Source organism: Hylaeus volcanicus, chromosome 5 (genome assembly GCF_026283585.1).
Source record: "Hylaeus volcanicus isolate JK05 chromosome 5, UHH_iyHylVolc1.0_haploid, whole genome shotgun sequence".
Lineage (NCBI taxonomy): Eukaryota > Metazoa > Arthropoda > Insecta > Hymenoptera > Colletidae > Hylaeus > Hylaeus volcanicus.
The window spans coordinates 16,720,454-16,743,104 of NC_071980.1; the positions used below are offsets into that span (position 1 = coordinate 16,720,454).

The 22,651-nt window shown below is 41.8% G+C and overlaps 1 protein-coding gene and 3 non-coding genes across 4 annotated transcripts in view; 1 reads left to right on the forward strand and 3 right to left on the reverse strand.

Annotated features, from left to right (window-relative positions):
* Positions 1-22,651, reverse strand: part of LOC128876568 (mannosyl-oligosaccharide 1,2-alpha-mannosidase IA) — a 540,141-nt gene that overhangs the window by 394,672 nt on the left and 122,818 nt on the right. The window lies entirely within an intron of this gene.
* On the reverse strand, positions 2,756-2,837 carry Trnas-aga (transfer RNA serine (anticodon AGA)). The gene has a single exon. It is a non-coding gene; the product is annotated as a tRNA-Ser (tRNA).
* Trnas-aga (transfer RNA serine (anticodon AGA)) lies at positions 2,955-3,036 on the forward strand. The gene has a single exon. It is a non-coding gene; the product is annotated as a tRNA-Ser (tRNA).
* LOC128877720 (small nucleolar RNA U3) lies at positions 3,639-3,853 on the reverse strand. Its single transcript, XR_008457299.1, has one exon. It is a non-coding gene; the product is annotated as a small nucleolar RNA U3 (small nucleolar RNA).

Genomic DNA, 22,651 nt, shown 5'->3' on the forward strand with positions numbered 1-22,651 from the left:
TCGAGTGGGAATCCTGGTGCTCCAGGTCGTCTCGAGGGACCAACGGAAAGAATGCACGTGGATTAAGCGGTACGAGCGTGACTTAAATCCATTGTAACCCCCTCGGAACGCCAGTATCGTTTGTAACCGTCTACATACCCTTGCGAGGAGGGTGAAACAGAGACAGCGGGAGCATAGGTGAGAACGCTCGGAGAAAGAGAACACGCGATGAAGAGGGAGAGACAGATTTCGGGACAAAATAAATAAGTGGAACAGGGCGCGGCGAGATAAGCAACCAAGTCTGATAACGGTGTAAAAGAGAGGGTGGAACGGGGTTGGGAAGCGGTAAAACGAGTGGCAACTGGGACGAAAGCGAGGAAGGTGGAGTGGAAACAGGGGAATAAAAAATGGGGGAGGCTTAAGGGAGTTCACCACTTTGACGATTCCGAAAGATTGATTTCTTTTTGTATTTTCCGAGTGTTCGACGATCTGTGATTACTTTTACAGAATCATTTACAAGTCATTTAACAGATATGTCGACCGCCTGTACTCTATTCAAAAATGAAATGTATAGAAATATAAACTAGAATTATATTTTAAATATTTTCAACGATAAACTAAAATTTATGTAATAAAAGTTAGAACAAAAAATGTATTTTACAAAATACCGCAGTACTCGTCGTGAATAATTAAAATAATGGAGAAGTAAAGTTTGAAAGTGCTCACAGTGGTCCCCAAGGAACAATTCTCATCAGAAATTTAGGTTCAGGCTCCTCCCATTCCTGTCCTCTTCTAACACGCCAGGCAAAAGACTTTAATTATACACCTCGCATCATGAAAAAGGAAAAAGGAGTCCCGAAGATCAACCTTCTTCCAAGCTTTCGACGTGGCGCCACCTCTCGAAAGCGATGAAAGGAGCGAGTGAAAGAGACTTCTCGACTGGAACCCCAAAGAGGAGCACCGGATATCTCAAAAGGGGCGAAAGAACAGAAGAAGATGATAAAACAGTGGGTGTCAAGGAAAGACGAAAAGGATCCAGGGATCGAGACACGCGGAACACTGACGAAGATGAAAGCCTAAGCAAGAAGACATCGAAGCTAGAGGCAGAAGAGTGGTCTCGAAATGGAAGCGTGCAAAGGAATGGAAGAGAAACAGATTCTCTTAATCTCTCCCCTACGCGCGTTTGACAAACGAGGAATGTGGATGACACGGGCATTGTAACTCGCTCGCATTATCCGTACGATCGCGTGAATCTCCCATTCTACCTGGCGAACGTCTTTTACGTCTCTCATTTGCGTCTTGCGGCGACGAAGCTATCGCCTTAACGCGTGGGTGCGTCTGAATCGATACAATTGTCATTTGTACCAGGACAAAAATAATTGGGGAGTTTTTTTACAAGAGAATATTTGACAAGTAAAAAATGTATGCAGATGAAGAAATTTTATAAGAAAAAGAAAACTGGATGTACCTAACTCTTGGATTTCGATGAATTTTATTAATATGTACTTTTGTATTTGATGATAGTTCAGGTACAGAGGCGAAAACTACCCCTAAAGATGTGGGTGAAATACCTATTGAATTTCTCGACTGATTTGTTTACTTGTATACTTGTAACTGTTAATATTATATAAAACATTATATGACGTTTATACTATATGAATTATGAATGATCAGATGACATTTCTTGAAACATGTAATATTAATTTTCTTGCAATATTATAAGTGGATGTTTATTAAATGCAGAGTAGAAACGAATTAAGTCTGCCAACAGATATTGTAAATTATGAAATAAAATCGACATTTATTAAATAAATATAAATCACATTTCAAGATAGAGGCTCTTTCCTAAAATACCTTCGTTCAGAAATAATTTCCCTATCTCCGGAAATGATTTTCCATAAAAACAAGGTAAAGTAATGATCACAGAGCGAATTTCCACGGTGACACATCGCTCATCGCGTTTCCTGCGTGTTACGCGTCACTAGAAACACTGAACACGTTACAATACCGCGTTACACCGCGCATCCCGGCGCAGCACATGCTTCCTGTTTGCTGTTAAATAAAGCCTTTAGCCTCCGACGGACGAAACTAACGACGCACGTTTACCGTGCAAATACCGCTGTCATTAGTCGCGCGAGCAGAAGGGATATTACGAAGTTAAGGGGTGAATTTATATCCCGACGATCGCCCGTCCCGCTAAAACGCGGTGCATCATTGACGCTACTTTCAGTAATTAGCCCCATCCCCCGTGTCGGTAATTACGTGGTGATTTGGCGCCGGGTTTCTCTCTTTTCTGCACTATCTACGCCGTTGCTTTGTCCGGTCGCTTTGTGTTTCGTTTCGCGGCGTTCGTCGTTGTTGATTTGTCGACAGACCGGTCATTTCCTTTTTTCCGTCCTTTGCTTCGCTGATCTCGAGTGTGCTAATTAGGTATTTTCATTCGGATGCGCGTTGCATTTTGTTGGAAAAAGATTGGAATCTAGATTCGAGCTTGTTAGCGAACAAAAAATACTGAGTTGGTCGAGAATATATGTGGCTCCTAGAAAAACTGTATCAAGAACAAATTTGGAATATTTAGGTTGAACATGTTATGTCAATTTTTCATTGCTATTTACAATCTTCCTTTGAATTTATAATTTCTGAAATAGAAAGGGTTGAACCTTCTCAAATATAAAATTTGATTTCACCTTTAAGTAGGACCAATATTGAGCACACAAAGTTTACATTTATATTATCGAAAAAATTAACAATACAAAATAAAACCAACTGGGTGTTTCGCAGTCGGTAGGACTCGAACCTACGCTCCCAGAGGGAATCTGATTTCTAGTCAGACGCCTTAACCACTCGGCCACGACTGCTTGTGTAAAGTTACGTTCTATGAAGTCAGGTGTTCTGCAATGTTATTAAGGTGCGCGGTAAAACGTTTATAATAAAATTGCGGAACACCTGTGTTTATGAAACGAAACTTTCCACAAGCAGTCGTGGCCGAGTGGTTAAGGCGTCTGACTAGAAATCAGATTCCCTCTGGGAGCGTAGGTTCGAGTCCTACCGACTGCGAAACACTGTGGTGTTCATTTTTTAAATTTTTTTCCTGTCAAATCGACTGCATCTATTCCCGTTATTTTTCTGTATTTCACAATCAGAATGAAAAATTATTTTTGAGCAACACATAATATGTTTTGTGTTACTATTATGAGTTCTGCATGTATGTTGCCTTTTCAACAAGATAACAACAATTTAAATAAAATTAACTGAGATAATATAAACATAGTATTAAGTGAAAAGGTTACAAAAAGAATAGTATTAATTGGAAAAGTATAAAAATACAATAAACAAACAGAAGACACCTGTGCCATCTGCTATTTTTCAGAAACAATACAGATTGAACACAAAACACTGATGCATAATGTGCATTTGTATTTGCACAATCTTTTTGTTCTGACGAATACGCTTTGTGTATATACAGAGGAAACAGCACGTGTCTCGTATGCTAGGCAATACAGATGTAAAGCGTATGTAAACTGAACAGTATACTCCGAAAAAACAAAATGATAAAGTTAACCTTACAAAAAGTAGAGTTATACTTTATAACTAATTCAAGTGTGTTATAATAGTTGGAACACTAAAAATATAATATGTTTATAAATAAATAAGAAGCGACCACTCAGAAAGCTCCACTTCCCATGCCCCTTGTACTGAGTACAAGGGGTGAACGATCATCGATGACTGGGAAATTGAACAAAGTCAACTTCTCGAGTCTTCCTCACGCTCAGGGAAAGGAACTATTTCTCCTCATCGTGGTTGCATCAACTCTGTTTTTGAGGACAGAGCAAGATAGATCTACTACAGAAATGATCCTGTGAAGTATGATCTTAACTTTTCACAGTCACGGCGCAGCTATATTAGGTATCATCGTCGACATTTCTACTGTGAGAATGCGGTGAGGGGCATCGCCACCTATAGGAGAAATGTGGTATAGCTTCGAGTGACGACACTGCCGCGCGGTATATTTAGAAACGTAGATAATGAAATCATCAGGCTATACTAGACGATGTACAAAAATAGTACTGTATATATTTCGTTATTAAAAATTGAATCTGCAATAAATAAAAATTCACAAATGTTAACAATCTTTTCTACCTCACAGATGATTTTCAGCTTCAAAATATTTTTGATCTGTATGCGACAAGGTGCATATCGAAAGATACCAATCAACTTAAAATTCTATTCAAAGCGATGAAGCGATCAATGAACGAATGAATGGTTCGTTCCAATTCAATAAAAGCATTCGCCCCATTTTTCATTAAAAAATTCTGGTTCGTTTCACGCACAGTTGAGAGAAACTCGTTGAAACGTTCTAGGAATTGTACTGTTTGATTTGTGCTCCATTGGAATGATTTGTTTATACAACAAGAACTGTTATTAAAAATGTAATAGTGACTAAAGCATTTTAATTTTGTTAAATAACTGGGTATATTTGTTGAAGTGTGTATGCAATGAAAACATCCATGACAAAACTTCGATTGTATCTATCCTTCTACTTTTTAAAATTATATATTGTTACATTTAATGAACTCATTTCGCTTTTCGTAAACTGCAACTTTTATTTCGAAAATTTTTGCAAAAAATGAAGAAAAATCCAATTACGCATTTTGCCCATACAAAAGTCTGTATGCACCATTGTTCTTAAAAATTAACTATAGTCGATAGAGGCACATTCAGAGTAGGAAACACTTTGTTCGCTCTCGATAAAGTTTTCTATTCAAACAGCTAACAAATCTCATCATATTGAAGTCTCCGCTGAATTGTGTACTTCAATTTCATTCGCTACCCGAAATATATGTACGTATATTTCGCTATATAGCGAAATTAACTCAACGGATGTCGAATGCCCATTGTTTCTGGGGCGAGCCGCTACTGAAAATTGAAACTTTCCGTACAAACCAAAAGAAAACCTGTCAGCGACAGAAATAGGCTATGATCGATGAATCGTAAGCGGTGGTGGGAGTGCAGGGCAAAGGTCGAGCAGATTGTGTCTTTTACTTGAAAGATAATCCTCTGTGACGTTAGGTTTATTTTAAACGGAAAGTAAGAAAGTAAGGGAATGCTAGAATAGACTGAAAGTGCTAAGATTTATTCAAGTCACAATTTAAATAGATAAAATGGGGTTGGAGTAATAAATAATTTACTCTTTTTTAGATGACAAAACAAGCCTAATTCATTTTTCAACTAGTAAATTACTAAAACAATATCTCATATTACCAATTGATTTCGACCCAGCTACATTTTACCTCGCTTTAAAAAAAAAAAAAAAAAAAAAAAAAAATAAACCTACCCTATGGACTCTACACCCAAGGATTTTTCTATTTTCATAAATTTCTTTATTAAAAAATTAAATTCTCTTTCTCTTACATCCACGTTGCATCAGGAATAACTTCAACAATTTCCCTGCATCTTAACCAAAAACCCAATGCAGTTCAAATTACAACCCCCATTCCATGAAGAAAGATAAAATTTGAAGGTGGGGGTGAGATAAAATACTATTCTTTCGACTGTAGAAATGGTGCAATCCCCAACAACACTCAAAGAGGTTCTCTTCTTTCGTCACCGCGATTTGCATGATACAGTCGTCGCATTAGCCGAGCCACGGCGATTCGGTGGCGCGTTTCGTCGCCACGTTTTCGCGTTCGCGGTCGAAACGCCCGTAGACGCGTGGGCGTTGCGGAGTAACCCACACGCCAGCTTGCACCGGTGGGTAGACACGTGTGCCGGTTGTTTGCCATGTGCAATGGCCCACAGCAACAAGCCAAGGTGGCGGTAAACAATGTGAGCATACATTACTTACACGCACCCACATTCGCCATTGTGCCAGCGCCGACATCCTAACCCCCCTCGCTTTCGGCCATATTCTTTTTGCCCCTTGTTCCTGGACCATTCCTTCTCCGTTCGTGTCTCCTCTTTCGCCTCGTTTCGCGTTTCTTTTGCTTGTCGTCGGCGGGACTTCAGTGTTCCGTCATTTTTATGCGCTCCGTTCCAAATTTAGTCACATGCAATTGCCCCAGAGGGAGGGAGGAGGAGAATTCTGGTATTTTTGGCTCATTTTGTAGTTTTGTTGAGTATAGAGCAGTGTCTTCCAAAGTGCATTATATTCTGGATTATGGATCTTTATTTTTGGAAAAGATTTATTATCGTTTCTTATCGATGCATGAGAGAAATCCTGTATTGATGAATTAACTCGTGTGTGGATTATGTACTGTGTAGGGATGAGAAGATTGCTAGTGGGTCTGTTTGGTCTCCTAGATTATACTATTGAATTCTACAGTATAGTATAGTAGACTATAATAAATTCTAAAGTGTAATCGAGGAGATTTTCTCATCAATTCTTCCTAAAATTGCTGGATTATTGACAACCTATGTGCAGCTTGGTGAAAATAATTAAAATAAATAAAATAGTTCAGCATTCATAGTTATAATGTTGAATAAATTTATTATGGGATCTTCGGGTAAACAGAAAATAAATATCAAATATCTTCTCGCGTAACCAACGGAAATAAGTTTCTTCTCGCTTTTGTCTCATCTCCGCCGACGACGTTCAACGACAATTGCCACGGTTAACAATTGTGCTTCCGCAGTTTTTTCCTCTACCCTTTCACCCTCCATTTCACCCCCGCTCGGAGCGTTGTTCAACATCAGTCAGCGCCAGCGTGTTTCCCCCTTATTTATTTTACATCTGTCTTGCCTGTTTGCTCTGGCGTTGTTTTAACGAGCGTTGTTAACGGCAATGTTTGTCGAATCATCCCCCTGCGTTTGCTTTTTCCACCCTTTCCATGGTCCCTGATTTCTGGTACTTGTCTAGTTGAACGTTACCGTTCCCGCGCGATCCTGCCTCTCTCTTTTCGTTCCACATTTTCGCTTCTTTATCCGTCCCACCTCGGGTTCTACCTTCCTTTTCCGCTTCTATTTCCCCTGGAAGCAACGTTCGCCACTTTCGTTTACGACTTTCGAGCCCAACGCCGTGGGAAAAGAGTCGAACAGCAATCGCGGAAACAACCAGCGCCGAGTCAGTTGCTGAAACGAGGTTTATTCAATCAGGGAAAAGGGGAAAATGAAATGGCTCGTTGGATCGTCCCGTTCAACGACCATTTTTGTTAAAACTATATCCGTGTACCGTCGATTGTTTTATTTCGAAACGATTGATTCCATTTTTACTTCCTGAAAAGTACCTTTTTATTGTTCTGAAATGGATCGATTAATGAGAGCGGTGTATTTGCGACGACAGAATTTTCCAGCTGAAATTAACAGGATATTGCGGAGCAAAACAGGCTGCTTCAAGAACGTTCCAGCAAACATACATGTAAACCTAGCTCGACGTCTCAGACGCTTCATCGCAACGTTGAATTTTTGAAAGTTTCACGAGTTTTCACATACTGTTTAATTGCCTTTCAGTCACAAGAGACTTTAATCTTCGTGGAACTCCAATCTGAAGAAAATCGGTTTTGAACGTCAGCTGACAAACTACTCGATCGCTTGCTAAACCTTCAAAAACATCGGAGATACGAAATACTAAAAAAGAGATTATCATGTGATGCATTTCTGAACATCTCATTAAAAGTACTTCGTTCACTCGTATTTAATGGTTCTTTTTTCAAATTATTGAAATATAAGAAAGAAGAGGATTGTTACGGATTGATTAGTGCCATGTACGAAAACTTATAATCATTCGGCTTTAAGAAGACGTTTTAATTAAGTCGACGGTCGGTGACGACTATTGTTTGAAGCTTCTGTGTGCTCTGCGTGCATGTCGCGACAAGGCGAGGATTAATTAACCCGAGCTACGCGAAGTATCTCGACAAGAATGTAAAACTATGTTGTAAACTACGATCTTCTATCCGTTGCGCAGTGACGTCTTGTTATCGTAGTCTTATTACGGTGTAAGCTGGTTGTCACTCGAAGATAATACGGAAGCCGGCTTCCAGTTTCTCCACGGTGTATACTTTGTTACGAGTAGGCTACCCCGGCTCCCTAACCTCTGTCACTGGGTTCAGTCGTTTCATCATAAGTTGAAGACGACGATGAAACTTGATATCTGCGGTGAATATTCATGGATATACTTCGTATGCCTTGTTAAAACACGAGATACGATATAAGCGATTATAAGCGAATATAAATTGATAGCGCAATAATAAATATAAAAATTAACCTAGATAAATACGTCACAATCCTTTCCAACATATTTCGTCGAGGTTTTAAGAGTACAGAAAAATTTAAGCAATGCAGTGAATATGCCAACTGAAAAAAGGGTAATACATCTCAGGAAAAAAGGGAATTTTCATGATCAAAATAAAGTAACTGAAAATGAAACAAATCGATATAAGCTTTACCATACCATCTGAATTATACAACGCTGCACAGAGAAGGAAATGCAGTTTGAATGAAAGTTTATTTTTCCGGCTTTTCGTTATACTTTTTTACAGGGTAAATACTCTGCGAGTCCGCTGTTGCTCTCTTCTCACAGAGTATTAAAGGTGGGAAGAGTTGGGTCGATATCTCGGTCACCGTGGATTCTATCGAAAATTTTTATAGGGAGAAAAACTTTCCAAATTTACTTCGCAACAACTTTCGTCATACACGTGCATGCTGTAAAAGTGAGGATAGGAGAGATATTTTGTATTTTACGGTTGGTCCCCTAAACAACCCTCTCTTCTTGCAAGAGGTTCGTAGCGCCATATAATTTAGATTTTACGTCGGGGTACATAATAGATACATTGCAGGTTTTATCGCAGTTGCGAAAACAAATAAACGGATGGAGTTACATTTTATTTGTGCAGAGAACTTTAGTTGGGCGAAGACGTATTAGTCGAAAATAGAAGTGGACTTCTGGCAGGGTGGAGTAAAACAGTATGGAAATATATTTATGTCTGTTTTGGTCTACTTATCAGAAGGGCCATTCACTTTTATTTCTCAACGTTGTCGTAAAGATAAGAAATATTATTTATATGCAAACATTATTTTATCTTTGATCCATATACAAGGTTTTACGATTTTTATTCTTAAGCTCAAAGGTTACCCTAGTAGGGTATTCAAAGTAGGCTCATATTTCGGTTATTATTGAATCTATCAAAGATTGTTATAGAACAAGAAAGTTTCCAAATTTAATTTGCAATAGGTTTAAATATTTTTGCCGTAAAAGTAATAATAACTGAGATGTCCAATATTGTATGGTTATTGCCCCAAACAACTTCCACTTTAAACAGAGATTTTGATGAGATTTTGTAGCATAGGTTTTTAAGCAGACCACACTATAAACGCTCTCCAAATTGCATCACGGTTACCCTACCAGATAAGCAAAAATAAATCGTATTTCATTTATATAGAGGTATTAACTGCAACGAAGAAGTATTATCCTTCTTTCGAGCATCGTCTCTCAATCACTTTTATTTCTCTCGGAGAAGATGACGTCAGGTGAAGACACGCCACCGAACGAGAGCAACCGTGCCCCGTGGAGGTGATAAAGTACTCAAGTTTCCAATTTCATGCAAGTTTCCGGTGGCCGTGCGTCGATCGCGGGACGCCCCGCGTAATGGCGCAATTTGTTTCGCTTACTTTTACCCCCACGCGATGCTATTTTTTAATTGCGCACTTACCCGTAGGTTTTCGGCCACGAAATATAATTTCGCCGACGAAGGGGAAACAGCAGGGGGCGAGGAGGGAACCGGCGGAGAGGGCTAATATTTTCGTGGGCACGTTAACCCTATCGATGATGCCGCGGTTGCCTCGGTAGGTACTGTAATTACGGTAATGTTATGCGCGCTAATTGGCGGATTTTGCGGGACCCGATAAAAACGAGATTACTCTGTGGGTTGCGCGTATTATGTATCGGGTATCCAAGAAATTGGCTATCGGCGTATTTCTCGTCCAGGTCCCATTATCTTCGCGCAAAAAGTCGGTAAATCATCCGCGATATAATCTGCTCCCGAAGCCGTTTGCCCGTGGCCCCGTAATGAAAGAACGTCAATAGGATAATGTTCCGTCTGTATTTTTTTAATTAACCTCAATGGACGAAAATCGTCAGGGGCCGGACAGATTACACGGGCGCATAATTTGCGCCTGTTGAACCTGGCCACGACGTACGACTGGTGTCCTAGCGTCGCTGTTAACGCGCTCAGACCATTTCACCAGTGACAGTTTTCGTTAAAAGTACGTCTATAAACATAAAGTACATGAACGTTATAATTAATATACTGCTTGAGAGAACTATTTATGTGCAATTTTTTGTTAAATCAAAGTACAAGACAGCTATGAATACCTACAACATATTTATAGTTACATACATTCAGTATCCAGAAATCAGTTTGAGTATGACAGTTGACATTTATCAGTTAAGTTAAAATTGACAGTGCGGAAAATGCATAGCATCCAGAGTCTGTTTATAAAATTTGTGTTAAAGAGAATGATATGTGATACGATTCCGAAGAAGCATGCCAACGATTGAATTCCTTCACCTTTAACTTCTCAATTTCCTCCATCGTTATCCTCCACACTTGGAAGCATTCTAGAGTTCATCCTATTCCCAAAACACCTAATGCTCCTTCTTTACATTCCCTTCGCCCTGTTTCTCGAACTCCTTTTCTCCCCAAAGCCTGTGGAAAGCTCTGTACCCAGCAACTGCAAAGGTTTATTGGTTTCCACCGACTTTGTGCCGGTGTTCCAGCCTTAGGTTCGCAAGGGTCGCAGGACTACAACAGCGTTATTGCACATTTCTGATACTGTCCCCGGTGGCATGCGTCACTTCGTTGAACTCCACGGACGCGTTTGACGAGATTATTCGTTCCCGCTGATTGCTGAATCGCTCAACTTTGGCCTCTCACCCAGTGCTGCATTTGTAATTTTATATTTGGTAGCTTCCATCGAGGAGAAAACAATAAATATTAAACTCGAGGCAGCTCGTCACAGAATTTAACGAGAAATATGGTCAAAACTGAGTCAGGCCTGCGATTCGAAGTTACATTCTGACAGCTGTTATCGAAAAGAATAGACATATTGAAATAGTAGTTAGCGTAGAATGAATAGAAAAATATTGAAAGAACTTTCCTAGAGCAGTAGATATAAGATTTTGGGTTACACTGTGTAGGAACACAGTACAAGAAATTATTTATTATCAATAGTTTTCTCTAAAAGAAAAACGTCAAATATCTCCCAATTGTTAAAATGCAAACTATATATGCAGCAATTAATTTGAAAGAATAAATTAAAAGGATAATAACGAACCGGGGAAACGGTAATGCGGAGGAGGTAACAGAGGACGGCTCTAGGGCGGAAGTAACACTGACGAGCATAACGCAGGCTGCGAGCATTACATCAGCGAAGAAAGTCCTCGCGATGTAATATCACCAGGACGTAAAGTTCCAACGCGGTGTAATTAACTCAACGAAGTTGCGTCTGCTGGATCACGGAGGCTAAGTTTCTAAGAGGTGGTTTACAACCGTCGCTCTCCACGTGCTTTGCCTCGGTGTGTCAGAGGGTGGAAGCAGCCAGCACATAAATTTTCCTGGGTTAGAGCCGCAGATGCGAGTCGTCGTCGTGGCTTGGCCCGCGACCAAAGCTGATCGCATTACAAAGTAGCCTGGATGCAGCTACAATGGGTCAAAATGATTCCTGCATTTCTAGACGGTCGCGAATTTTTAGCATTCGGTTAGCTTGGCAACGAATCTTATGGCTATTTTTTTATTATAGAAGCATCGTTTCGATTTATCATTTCACTGTTTTTTTTCTTTAAATGGGGCCTGGATATTCTCCGTTAAAAATGGAATAAAAATAGTATAAACATTGTGGACGTTTCTGTATTCGTAGAGAAATATTGAAAAAGCTGCCTGGTCGTATAGGTTCACAATTCCAACCTGTTCTATAGAACGAATCAACGATATATTTCGGAAGCGTCGAGAAGAATGGATAAATATTAAAATAGTGACAGGTCACTGGAGAATCACTCGAGAAATATCGAAAAACTTTCGCGATTCAAAGTTGTTCAAATGATCAAACCAGCCCTCCTAACTATCCACCTTAATTTTCTATATTATATTAATCAACGTTATTTGCATTTAATTTACAAAAGATCGTAAATGTAAACTAACGAGTGTCATTTTTTCGTAATAATAATTTATGGTCGCCTTCATTTTTTACGAGCACGGAGAAGAAAGCAACGCAACACGAAAGCATCTTTTCTGACGGTTCGCGTGCTCGAAGCGGGGAAACAGCGACGCGTTATTTATTATCGGCGACTCTGCCTAAAATATGATGCCGACCATTCATCCGCCCCGCGCCTTTTCACTTAGTAGAACGCGCACTATCGACGTGAATAATCAGGAGCGCATAAGTATTCGCGAAAGTTCAATTTCCTGTCACGCCGCCCAATGATTTATCGCTCGACGTCTGTACACGCGTGGATATTATTTACCGCCCTCTCGATATTCCTTCGCCACCCCTCACGGCGAACGGGGCGAAACTACGCGCTCGTGGAAACGTTCACCGCCGTGAGAAATAACCACCGAAAGCATTAGTTATTCATGAGCCCCCCTGAACGGATCCCTCCCCCGTGGCACGGTGCTCTCGAGCCACTGTCCGGTGGCTTTCCCTACACCGATTTGGAAACAGAGGATCGAGGGAACTTTTACATTACACAATGATGCAATTTTGTTTACTTTTTACATCAGAACGATAAGCGATCGAAGGAATTCTTGAAATATAGAGCGATGAATTCTTTGTTTAGTTTTTAATTAGAAGAATAAGTGCGTGAATTTTTGTTGTTTGAGAAGGAGGAGGGAGAAGCTATTATTATATGGTAGCTATTATTATGGTAGTTGCTTATTTGTCACTCAACAAGTTTTGGATTGCAGGAAGCTTGTAACGCCACATTCAAACCGTATTAGAGATGGTTATCGATAAGACCAGTGTCAGCACAGATTGATACGGAACGCTAAAGCAAGCTAATCAACTGCTAATTACGTCTAAGACGGGATCTGATACACGCCTTACCGATGAATCCAATTAACAGATAGAGGGGGAAACAAGAAGAGGGTGAGATACATACGTTAGGAAAGGAGTTGCATATCACTGGTAGTAGATTCTACATGAATCATGTTTCTTCTTTTAACAAGAGTATTATTATCACTACCCAAGTGTGATGCTAAGAGTAGACAAATTTTTGAGCTACCCATTTTGTCTAAGTATACGTTACCTATAAATATAAGACCGATAGCAAATGACCTACCCTTGAGCCTACCATTAGTAACAGGTTCTACATGAAACAGAGTAGTGTTTCTTTTTGAAATAAAATTATTATTATCATCGCCTGAGAGTGATTCTAAGAGTACACACATTCCAAACTACCCATTTTGTCAAAGTACACATTACCTATAAATGTAAGTCCCATACCAAACGTTCCACCTTCCCGGTCCCAAAAACACAACTAACCTTCACCCACCTCCGATCGCGCAACAGCGCGTCTCCTGGCACCGTAATCTTCGAAGAAATCCCCAATTCCGCGCAAGAATTCGGATCAATTCCGTGGCGCGCCGTTAAAAAGAAAAGGATCCCGTGGAAGGCATCAGAGAGCGTGGCTCAGGGGCGCGGCAATAAATATCCCCAGATCGGAGGCGAGGCGATGTTTCGGTAGGCTTCGTGGCAGCGCCGGAGAGGCCGTCGAAAAGGCAATCTTGCTCGTTCGAAGACCCGATGCCATCTTGGCCGCGTACAGGACGACTCGCGGTTACGCGCGTCCGCGTGGCAACAAAGAGGAGACGAGAAAAGACGGCGAGGAGAGGGCCGAAAGAAGGCGACCGGTCGTTCCTCGGTTTTATCTAGTATCAAGAAGCGCCATCGACCGCCTCCAGGCAGGCCTTGCACGATCCCATCGCGGCCGGCGCATTAAAAGCAAAAATAAAATTATTGGAAACCGGCGGAATTCGGCGTCGACCGGCTGCCCGTTCGGTGGTTCCAGCCGGTAGATATAAACGGGCACGTTCATCAAGCCCCAACCGGCCTTCTGGCTGGCTCTGCTCCTCTCGCTTGTCTTCCTACCCGCGGATGGCCAGCTTCTGATAGCATTATGTTCCGCCATGAAAACTTTTCTCTCCCCTCTGCCATACGGCCTCGTACCAGCAGCGAGCAAGGACCTCCGGCCGGATCGAAGCGACAAAAGTCCTGGCTGCGGTGCGGCGAACTAGGTTCGATGGCCATTAGGTGATTAGGTTGTCACGAAGGGGAGAACGCGGTAATGGTAGAGCTAGAGATTTGGAACGCGTTCGATAGGTTCTTTTGGATGAGTAGGTATTTGGAACGTGTTGAATAGTTATTTGAAACATGTTGAACGTTGGAAGGATAGGTGATTGTATTCACCGAGTAGATCTGAGAGATAGCTGCACGCTTCGGTAGCTTTGGGCAGTGCCCTTTTGGTGGAACAGGAGAAATTAATAGAGATCGTAGAATTTCCTTGAACTACAATAGTGACGTACCTTCCGAAATATCATCAGCCAGTCGTCTCCAAAGACCTTCCCTTTCAGCTTCTAACCCTTTGGATTCTGCGCCATCTCGTTGCAAAATGTGCGAACAGGAATCGCATTACATAAAATAGCCTAACTTTTGAAACGTGTCTTCTTTACGTGTCTACGCTTCTTTGGAAGCATAGAAATGATTGAAATCCTTTATGTTTACAGCGGTGTCACTAACAAAACTTGTTAAACTTACGTCCGAGTGCAAAGGACTAATTTATCCACCAAAAAACCCAATTGTCTCCGACGTTTACACCTCTCACTCAACCTCGAAACGTCTCATCCTTCCGATTTCTGGCGTTTCCAAACGCTCCAGGGTCTCGAGGTGCCAAGAACCTCCTCGTCCCACGGATCAACGCTCGACGCACGAATGAATCGATCAGCTTTATCGAGGAATTCCTGCGCGAGTGAGCCTCCCTTCTCGAAGGGTATACCAGCTTCCTGACGCCCGTTACGGAGCCTTCTCCCTTATCAGGATTCCGTTGCACCGATCGGCAACAACGCCATTCCGCGTGCGCCCGAAAGATTTCGAGGAAGCGCGAGTTTCGAGAGGAAGGTGCGCGCGAGGAGTCGATTAGCTCACCGGCCTTTCAGCGATGCGGTTTTATCTGCGTAATGATATCTTCAGGAGGGGGCTGAAGGGGAGTTTGAGAGGGGGGTGGAGCGGCGAGATGGGGTAACGGTGACCGCTGGAGGGAGCATCTTTCGGTCGCTGAATCTCTCGACAGGGATTGCAACAACGTCTTGGGTAGGTGAGACCTCGGGCTGTTCTTACAACGGTGCTCTCCGCATTCCTGGCGGTAGTGAGTAAATAATTCCCCAGCGCCACGGAGAAAACGTGGCTCCATTATGGTAAACCAGCGCCGAGGGGGCATGCACACCTCTCGGGAGCTGCTCCCAGCTCGAGAGTCTTTCGTGGGCTCCGTCTTCACTCGAGGGAGCGAACCTTCCTCGTCACTGCGGAGATTGAATTCTCTTTCCGCGATCTTTGCACGTTTCCTCGTGTAATTGTTGGGTAGTTCTTTAACGGTGCGTAGGCACCTGGGAGAGTCTGATACTGGTATCTTTTCTGAAAGGTCACCTTTGTGCCATGAGGAAGCTTTGCTTTGGTGAAGGTGTTGATGAAGATGATTATTTTAACCCTGTATGGGCCGCATTTCTTTTTCTGCAAATAATTTGCAAGGAATTTATACTGACAAATTCAGATTGATAGTGTTGCTAACCGTCATTAATATAGGTATAGGTTATCAGAGACATTATATAATGAAGACGTATGGGTCCTCTTGTGAGAAAACTAAAATTCTTTGATTAAATGTCGATATATTAACACACTGTTGACCGGTAGACGAAATCAATCTTATATTTGGGTAGCTGGCATCAAAGACAATGACGCATATTAATATAGCGGTAGGTGATTGTAGAATTAATGATAAAAAAGCTCACCCCGTGGGATTCATCAAGAATTATCGACGCTGCATTAATTAGGATAGACGTACCTGTAACAAAAATGCAGAACATGGTTAGAATCAAATAAGTTGGACATGTATTACAATAAATATATACACATATGTACATGACAGGACTTTTCATAACATTTTTTTTGAATATGACAAACAATATAATTATGAACTTTAAATTCATAATAATCTACAATAATGGAAATAAATATTCATGAGAAAAAGAAGGAATAAAATGAAAATGGTCTGGAAGAGGCTTTCCATCTCATCTTCCGATCCCAGAAGAAGTACCCTCTCAACGAAGATTCTCTTCCTTATATTTTATTCTCCATATCTGTTAGAAAAATGCAGATTTCAACGTTTCCTCGGACAGTTAAGAAAATCTACTTGTTCGAAATTGCTGTTTGCCCGCAAAGTATAGATTTGTAAACCCGTGCCCATTCCTCCTAGGGATCCGAGGATCGCGCGTAAAGAGGGACCCTTCTTTCTCAAAGAATCTAAAGTAGGTGCTGCAGAGAGCCTGGGGTACTTTCTTTACGAAACATCAAAAGTATTACGGAAGCACAAAGCCAACTCCGTTCACGATACAAAGGGTCGGCGGCTCAAAGAGCTAATTGAAGTTGAACCTGAACGGGTTAAAAGTGGATGCAACAAAAGCGTGGGTAAAAGGTACCGCGAGGGTCCCCGTGAAATTGCGTGCGGATGATACTGCTGGACGTTAAAATTAATTCTGGGTTATTAATTGCGCCGCGAAGATTCGATTAAAGACTTCAATGGAACAATTCGTGTCAGACTCGCGGCTAGTAATGTCCAACATTAATTTTGTAAAATGTTCAACATCTTGAACGAATGCAAGAGGGTTGGGTAATTTATTAATGTCGCGTATGGAAAGTATGGTGAATATTTGAAGAGAACTTTGTATTATGAGAAGGGTGCTACGCTTGCTGAAATTCGGATTGCGATTTCCATCCTTATAGAATTGTTAAAATGGTGTAAGACTTGTCCAACGTGATGGGAACGTCAACGCCACCAGCTGATAAGCATAGACTCAGGCTGTGCGAGAGTTAATTTCTGCGCATCTAGTTTACGCACCACCCAGTGTGTGTATCTTAAATCGTTTTCACTCCTATGGGATCGAAGAAAGAAATTACTGCGAGTTATATCTAAAGGCAAATAGGTGTCTAAATTCTGAAACAAGATAAATAGAACCACACTGCATGATACTGCGAATAGCGTTACATTTTCCACGATCATAGCGCGTTCAAAATATAACGCTAATCTCCATCGAAGAGCTGAATCAGCCAAAACGAGCCGAACACGGTTCCCCCGTGCAACGAACGCGATTGTGTTGAAACGTGTTGCACAATTTCCGGTACAAGCGCAGCCGACGCTCAGCTACGACGATTTTCGTTCCCAGGACGACGATAATCCTGTAACTTTTTCAAGGAACACTTTGAAGGTGTGCGTAACCCCTTAAGGCATCCTCGTTCGGCTCGGTTATCTCGTCCTGGTATAGGATAGCGTGTCCCCGTCGCGAGGAACGAGGCGGGAAGAAAGGAAGGACGAAGTCCTTTTAAGAAGGATCTTAACTCCGACGAACTGAAAGGGTCATCGTCAGATAGCACTCGTTGGTCTTTGTCACCTGAAGGCTTCGCGATCGTGCCGGAATAGCCTAGTCCCCGCGATAGTATTATTTCGTCGCGGGATTCATCGTTGTCAACAAAGTGGAATCTCTGGTCGTACGCCCCGACGCTCCGCGGCGTTATCGTGTCGAGGACGTGTATAAGCTGGATTCCCGTAATTAGTCCTGTAATCAGCGCATTTCTCAACGTCGCTGATAAGTTTCACGAGCGGCCGTCGGCATTTTAATACTACCGTATTCCGTGACTCCAGCTTCAAGCAGAAGCGATCCTTCGAGCCGCGAGGCTCTACTGTGGGAAAACATTGGATCCTCTTAAGGTTGCAATTGGAGGCTGAACGAGATGCTTGGGATTCTTTCAATTGAAACGTTGCGACTGGAAGTCCTCTTCAGAGAAATGTTGGGATAGTTAGGAGAGTGCATCGGTAGTTTGCCGTTAGGAGAATCCTCGAAGATGGAGACAAAGACTCTATTATGCAGTCTTTACGAGTTTCATATGATTCATAAATACTATAAATACAGTCAGTCCCATAAATATTCGTACCCTCCATGTCTATTAAAGAAATATGTCTAAATTAAGTGACAGGATTATTCGTGTATATATTTAAAATGAAACATTTTTTTGGAAACACGAAGCCTGTCATTTAATTGAAACAAATTTCTTTAATAGAGATAGAGGATACGAATACTTACGGAAGTGGCTGTACGTCAAAAATAATTTTTCAGACAAGAAATCCATTCGATATTAAAATCGGTCGTACATATCGCGGGGTTAACGAACTCGATCATCGACGTTCCACGAATTTGACAAACAAACGGCGAGAATCTCGCTGGACAAAACCTAAAATCCAATTTATCGTTGCTCAAATAGAAACCGAAGGAACTGCGGAAACAGGTCTTTGGGTTTCCATTTCAAAAGGCCTCGGTTTGTTCCTTTTTCCACGAGTACCCTTCGAAGAGATTAATATTTTAGTTTGCGGAGTATCAGCCGCGGCTACGAGTTACGTCTAATATCCAATAAATCGACCCTGGTTATATCGAACGGCCCACGGCGATGCCCCCGAATAGAGGTGGAGAATATACAGCGGAAAATACGATCGGGGTAAGTTCAAGTTGAAAAACTCGGGGGTACGTCGAAGGGAAGTTCTTTAACAGAAATTCCGATGTTATGTACGAACTTCAAAGAGGTTCTCTCCTCCTTCTCTCTTTTTCTCCTGCTTCCTCGCGGGACCGGGCGACTTTGTTAATCGAGAAAAGTTTCGGTATTATTTAACCGGAGCCGTTCAATTTAGAAATACAAATTTGCCGAGACTCCGCGCCTCTAATTGAACCCCTTTCGCGAATTGCGCGCCAGTTTTCGTCGATGTTTATTTGCTTCCACTTTCTCGAAGACTGAACACTGTCGTAGGCTGCTTCGATTGATATGAAACACTAATACGGTATGTTTAATAATATTTTCTTGTTTTTAATCACATTTGTTCATTGTCAATGCTTATTTCAAGACTGTGAAATATTTTGATTTGATATGGAAGTCTAATAACACAGAAATAAATTTAAATAATTTTTTTATATTTATGCTTTTGGATGTTCTGAATGTAAATAGCTTTTTTAATTAGATAATAATAGCTATTTAAAATTTTAAAAACATGGGACTATATACAAGTCCATACCATCTGTATTCGATCAAACAACAAAATCCTAAAGCCTCAAGTCATACAAGAATAGAAGAAATAAAATGGAATCTAAACCATCTAAATGCACAGCGAACTATAACGACCCTTGAAAAGTATAATGTGGTCAATAGTTAATTTCGCATAGTTCAAAGTAAATTTATGTTCCCTACCTGTCAGGTTTCATGGGCCTTACAATGGGAACGATGCCTGAAACGATTAACCAATTACTATTTTATATGCTACCGTCGCGATAAAACGTGTAACAATTACGCAAACCCTCGTAAAACGCCGAGAAACGTTCGTGTTTCAAGCACATTGGTATCTCGCGAAGATAATCAAAACACGAGGCACGCAAGATCTCGAACTACCGACTACTGTTGCACGCATAATGAGATAAAACGCGAAAACAGACGTACGCCGGGGGAATAAAACGCTGATTAAAATACCGCGAAGTGTTTCCTCGCGGTAGATCTCGCAACAACGAGCAACGATTCACCGACTGCCAGCATTAATTACGTCATTTATCACTCACGTTAAGTAGCAGTCGATGCGAGCCGCGCGATGATGAACGGTCCTTTCTCTCTTCGAAAAATCAATCAGCACGTACATCGGAAGGAATTAATCTTCTTCATACTACGCGTCCACGGAGAATGCACAATATCTGCGTCGTGATATATATTTCACCATTAAACGAGCATTCGGTCGGATTTTTCAATTCTACGAGAGAGAGAGAGAGAGAGAGAGAGAGAGAGAGAGAGAGAGAGAGAGCCCGCTGCCAATTCATAATTCAGAATGCTCTTCGCTGGGGGATATATGTCCACCCATAAATTATCCCAACACATTATCCGCTCGTTAATGAACTAACATTTTCATGCTTTAACGAGACTTCATAAATTAATACTCTCGTACAGGACGAGCAACGAACTCGCCTACAAAGCGTCTGCTCGGGGCCACTGTTGCGAGGCAACGCGAGTTCGTAAGTCTGCGGACAGACGCGGGGCGAATTTCTCATTTGTATACAAAATTTCGGATGACGAATAAGAGGCGAGTGAGCCTCGAGGGGTTATTTGTTCGAAATACAATTGGAATTTTGCTTTATGTTAAACGAACGCTTGTGGGAATACGTGTTTGATGGAAGTTAAAATAAATTGTTGGATAGTCGAACAAAGAAAAAGCAGCACTATCAAAATAGGTGTGTCACGGTATTGATCAGACGTCGCGACGATCTACCTCGGATCGCTACAAACCCTCCAGAGTGGAGAGACAAACAGTCGAGAAATTACTTTCCACGATTGGTCGATAAAAGTCGTGACAAGACTTTCTGCACGTTTGTATCTAAAATACGGCAACATATATTCTTTTAAGCTCGAGAGAAAAGATTCTCTTGGTCTGGATAAAATATTGAACCTCGTGCTTTAACTATCAACCAAGAATCTTCTTTACAAATTCGAATAGTTAAAAACTGCTCGATATGTGAGCCGTTAAATTTAAATGTCAAAGCACTTGGCATAGTCAATCATTTTTTTGACCCATTGAATAATAAATAATTTATTTCGGAGGCGATTTCGATCGCATTTCTCAACTTTCTGTTTTAAGGAGGCAATCGATTTGCGCAATGAACGGCTCATTTCTTATTCCACGAGCCCATATACTTGCCCCAGAATTCACGACAGCCCCCCAAGGTAACAGCCACAGGCAGTCCAAGGCAACCTCGGTTCCCATTCAAGCTTCCCAAATGTTCTCCACAATGTAAACCGCGAAAGACCCGGAGAAATATCACAGCACGCGCAACTTTTGCATGCCAGGCTTCGTTTCTCCGAGAATTCAGCCCGAACCAACCGATTCCATTGTGCGTATCGGGCCGCGTGGCGTTAATCGATGAAATACAGGCTCGAGAGTCGCCAGGACGAAGGAGCTCGAGAAAGGAACCAGCTGCGAGAGGATACTTTATAGAGGATGGCTCCATTGGCAGGCCAGGTGTTGGTGCTCTCTGACTTCGTCCCGCCAAGAACGCTAATGGCTTGACGCGTGACCTGTTCAGGTGGCCGCGGCTATGGCTGCTGGAGAACGTCGTCGTTGCTCCGTAACTCGCATTTACATACCGGTACCCACACAGGGCATGAATAAATATGTCGCAGCCCCGGTGACTTAAGCAGTCTAAACATCGGTTCGCTCGGGAAACACCGCGGGTGCACGCTGCCACCGGCAGGGCGACGAATCCGGATCCTCGTTGCACGAGCTACTAAACTTCGCGACGGGACTGCGACTTCCGGTAACGATACCGTGTGCTCGAGACGTGCCTCGGGGCTCTAGACATTTGGAGATGGGTCGCGGAGAGGGTTTGTGATGTGGACGTTTGCAACTCGTGATTGGATTTGGGATGTACTTGGTCGTGTCATTTTGAGGGTGGTTCGAAGGCTGATGGCTTGATGTATTTGATGCAAATCATGCATCTTCATCGAAGAGTGATTAGCTGATAACTTTCAGTGATGTAGGGTATGAGTATCGAAATAGTTCAGAAATACTAAGTGTTTGAAAAGATAGCAGCTAATTCTCCCTAAATCGTTCAATGATTAGTAGTGGTGTGCTTAACCCCATTAGCAGGTGCGAACAGTTTCGAATGGAGTCCTCTCGCTCCTCCACTCTGTCTCCATCGTCCTCTACTTTTCTAGCGGCACTTGTTTCGCCCTAAGCAACTGGCAATGTGTGAAGAAAATCTTTGCAACCGCAGGCCGCGATAATATCACCTGCCACCGCAAGAGACCACTCCGAGCACTCCACCCTTACTTGACCGCAAATTGTGCTAATCTTCTCTAGCATCGCTGGCTATGTAAATGGAATCTTTACCGCACCTCGTAGTCGACTACGTGCAGTGACAGCAGTATCAAATGCCCCTAAACAACGTCGAACGACTCTAAACACGACCAAATCACGCATTTTTGAGCGAAGACTAATCAAACCAGGATTTAATTTATAACTCTTTTTATAAAATGGGGTGTATGAGAATCTTGTCAGAAATCGTGTGATTTTTTTCAACTTGATCTTTATTTTAGTCAAGATTAAATATCTTCAAAGCATCGAATATAAAGTCGTCGACAGAAACTTCTATGAATATTCTGACACCTTGTATTAATGACACAAAGAACAAATATTCTTCAAACCACGTCTTCCGTTATTTTGTTCTTCACCCTCGAAACCTATTCAGCACAGGAGTATCCGCATTTATCATTAAGAACGCAACTGTTACCTACAAAAGCATCTTTCGAAATGAACGTATCCTCGAGCATCGGAAAAGAACGGAACTGCAACGACCGTCGAAACGTCGGAAGGCTCTTCCGAAAGGAAACAGTGTACAGG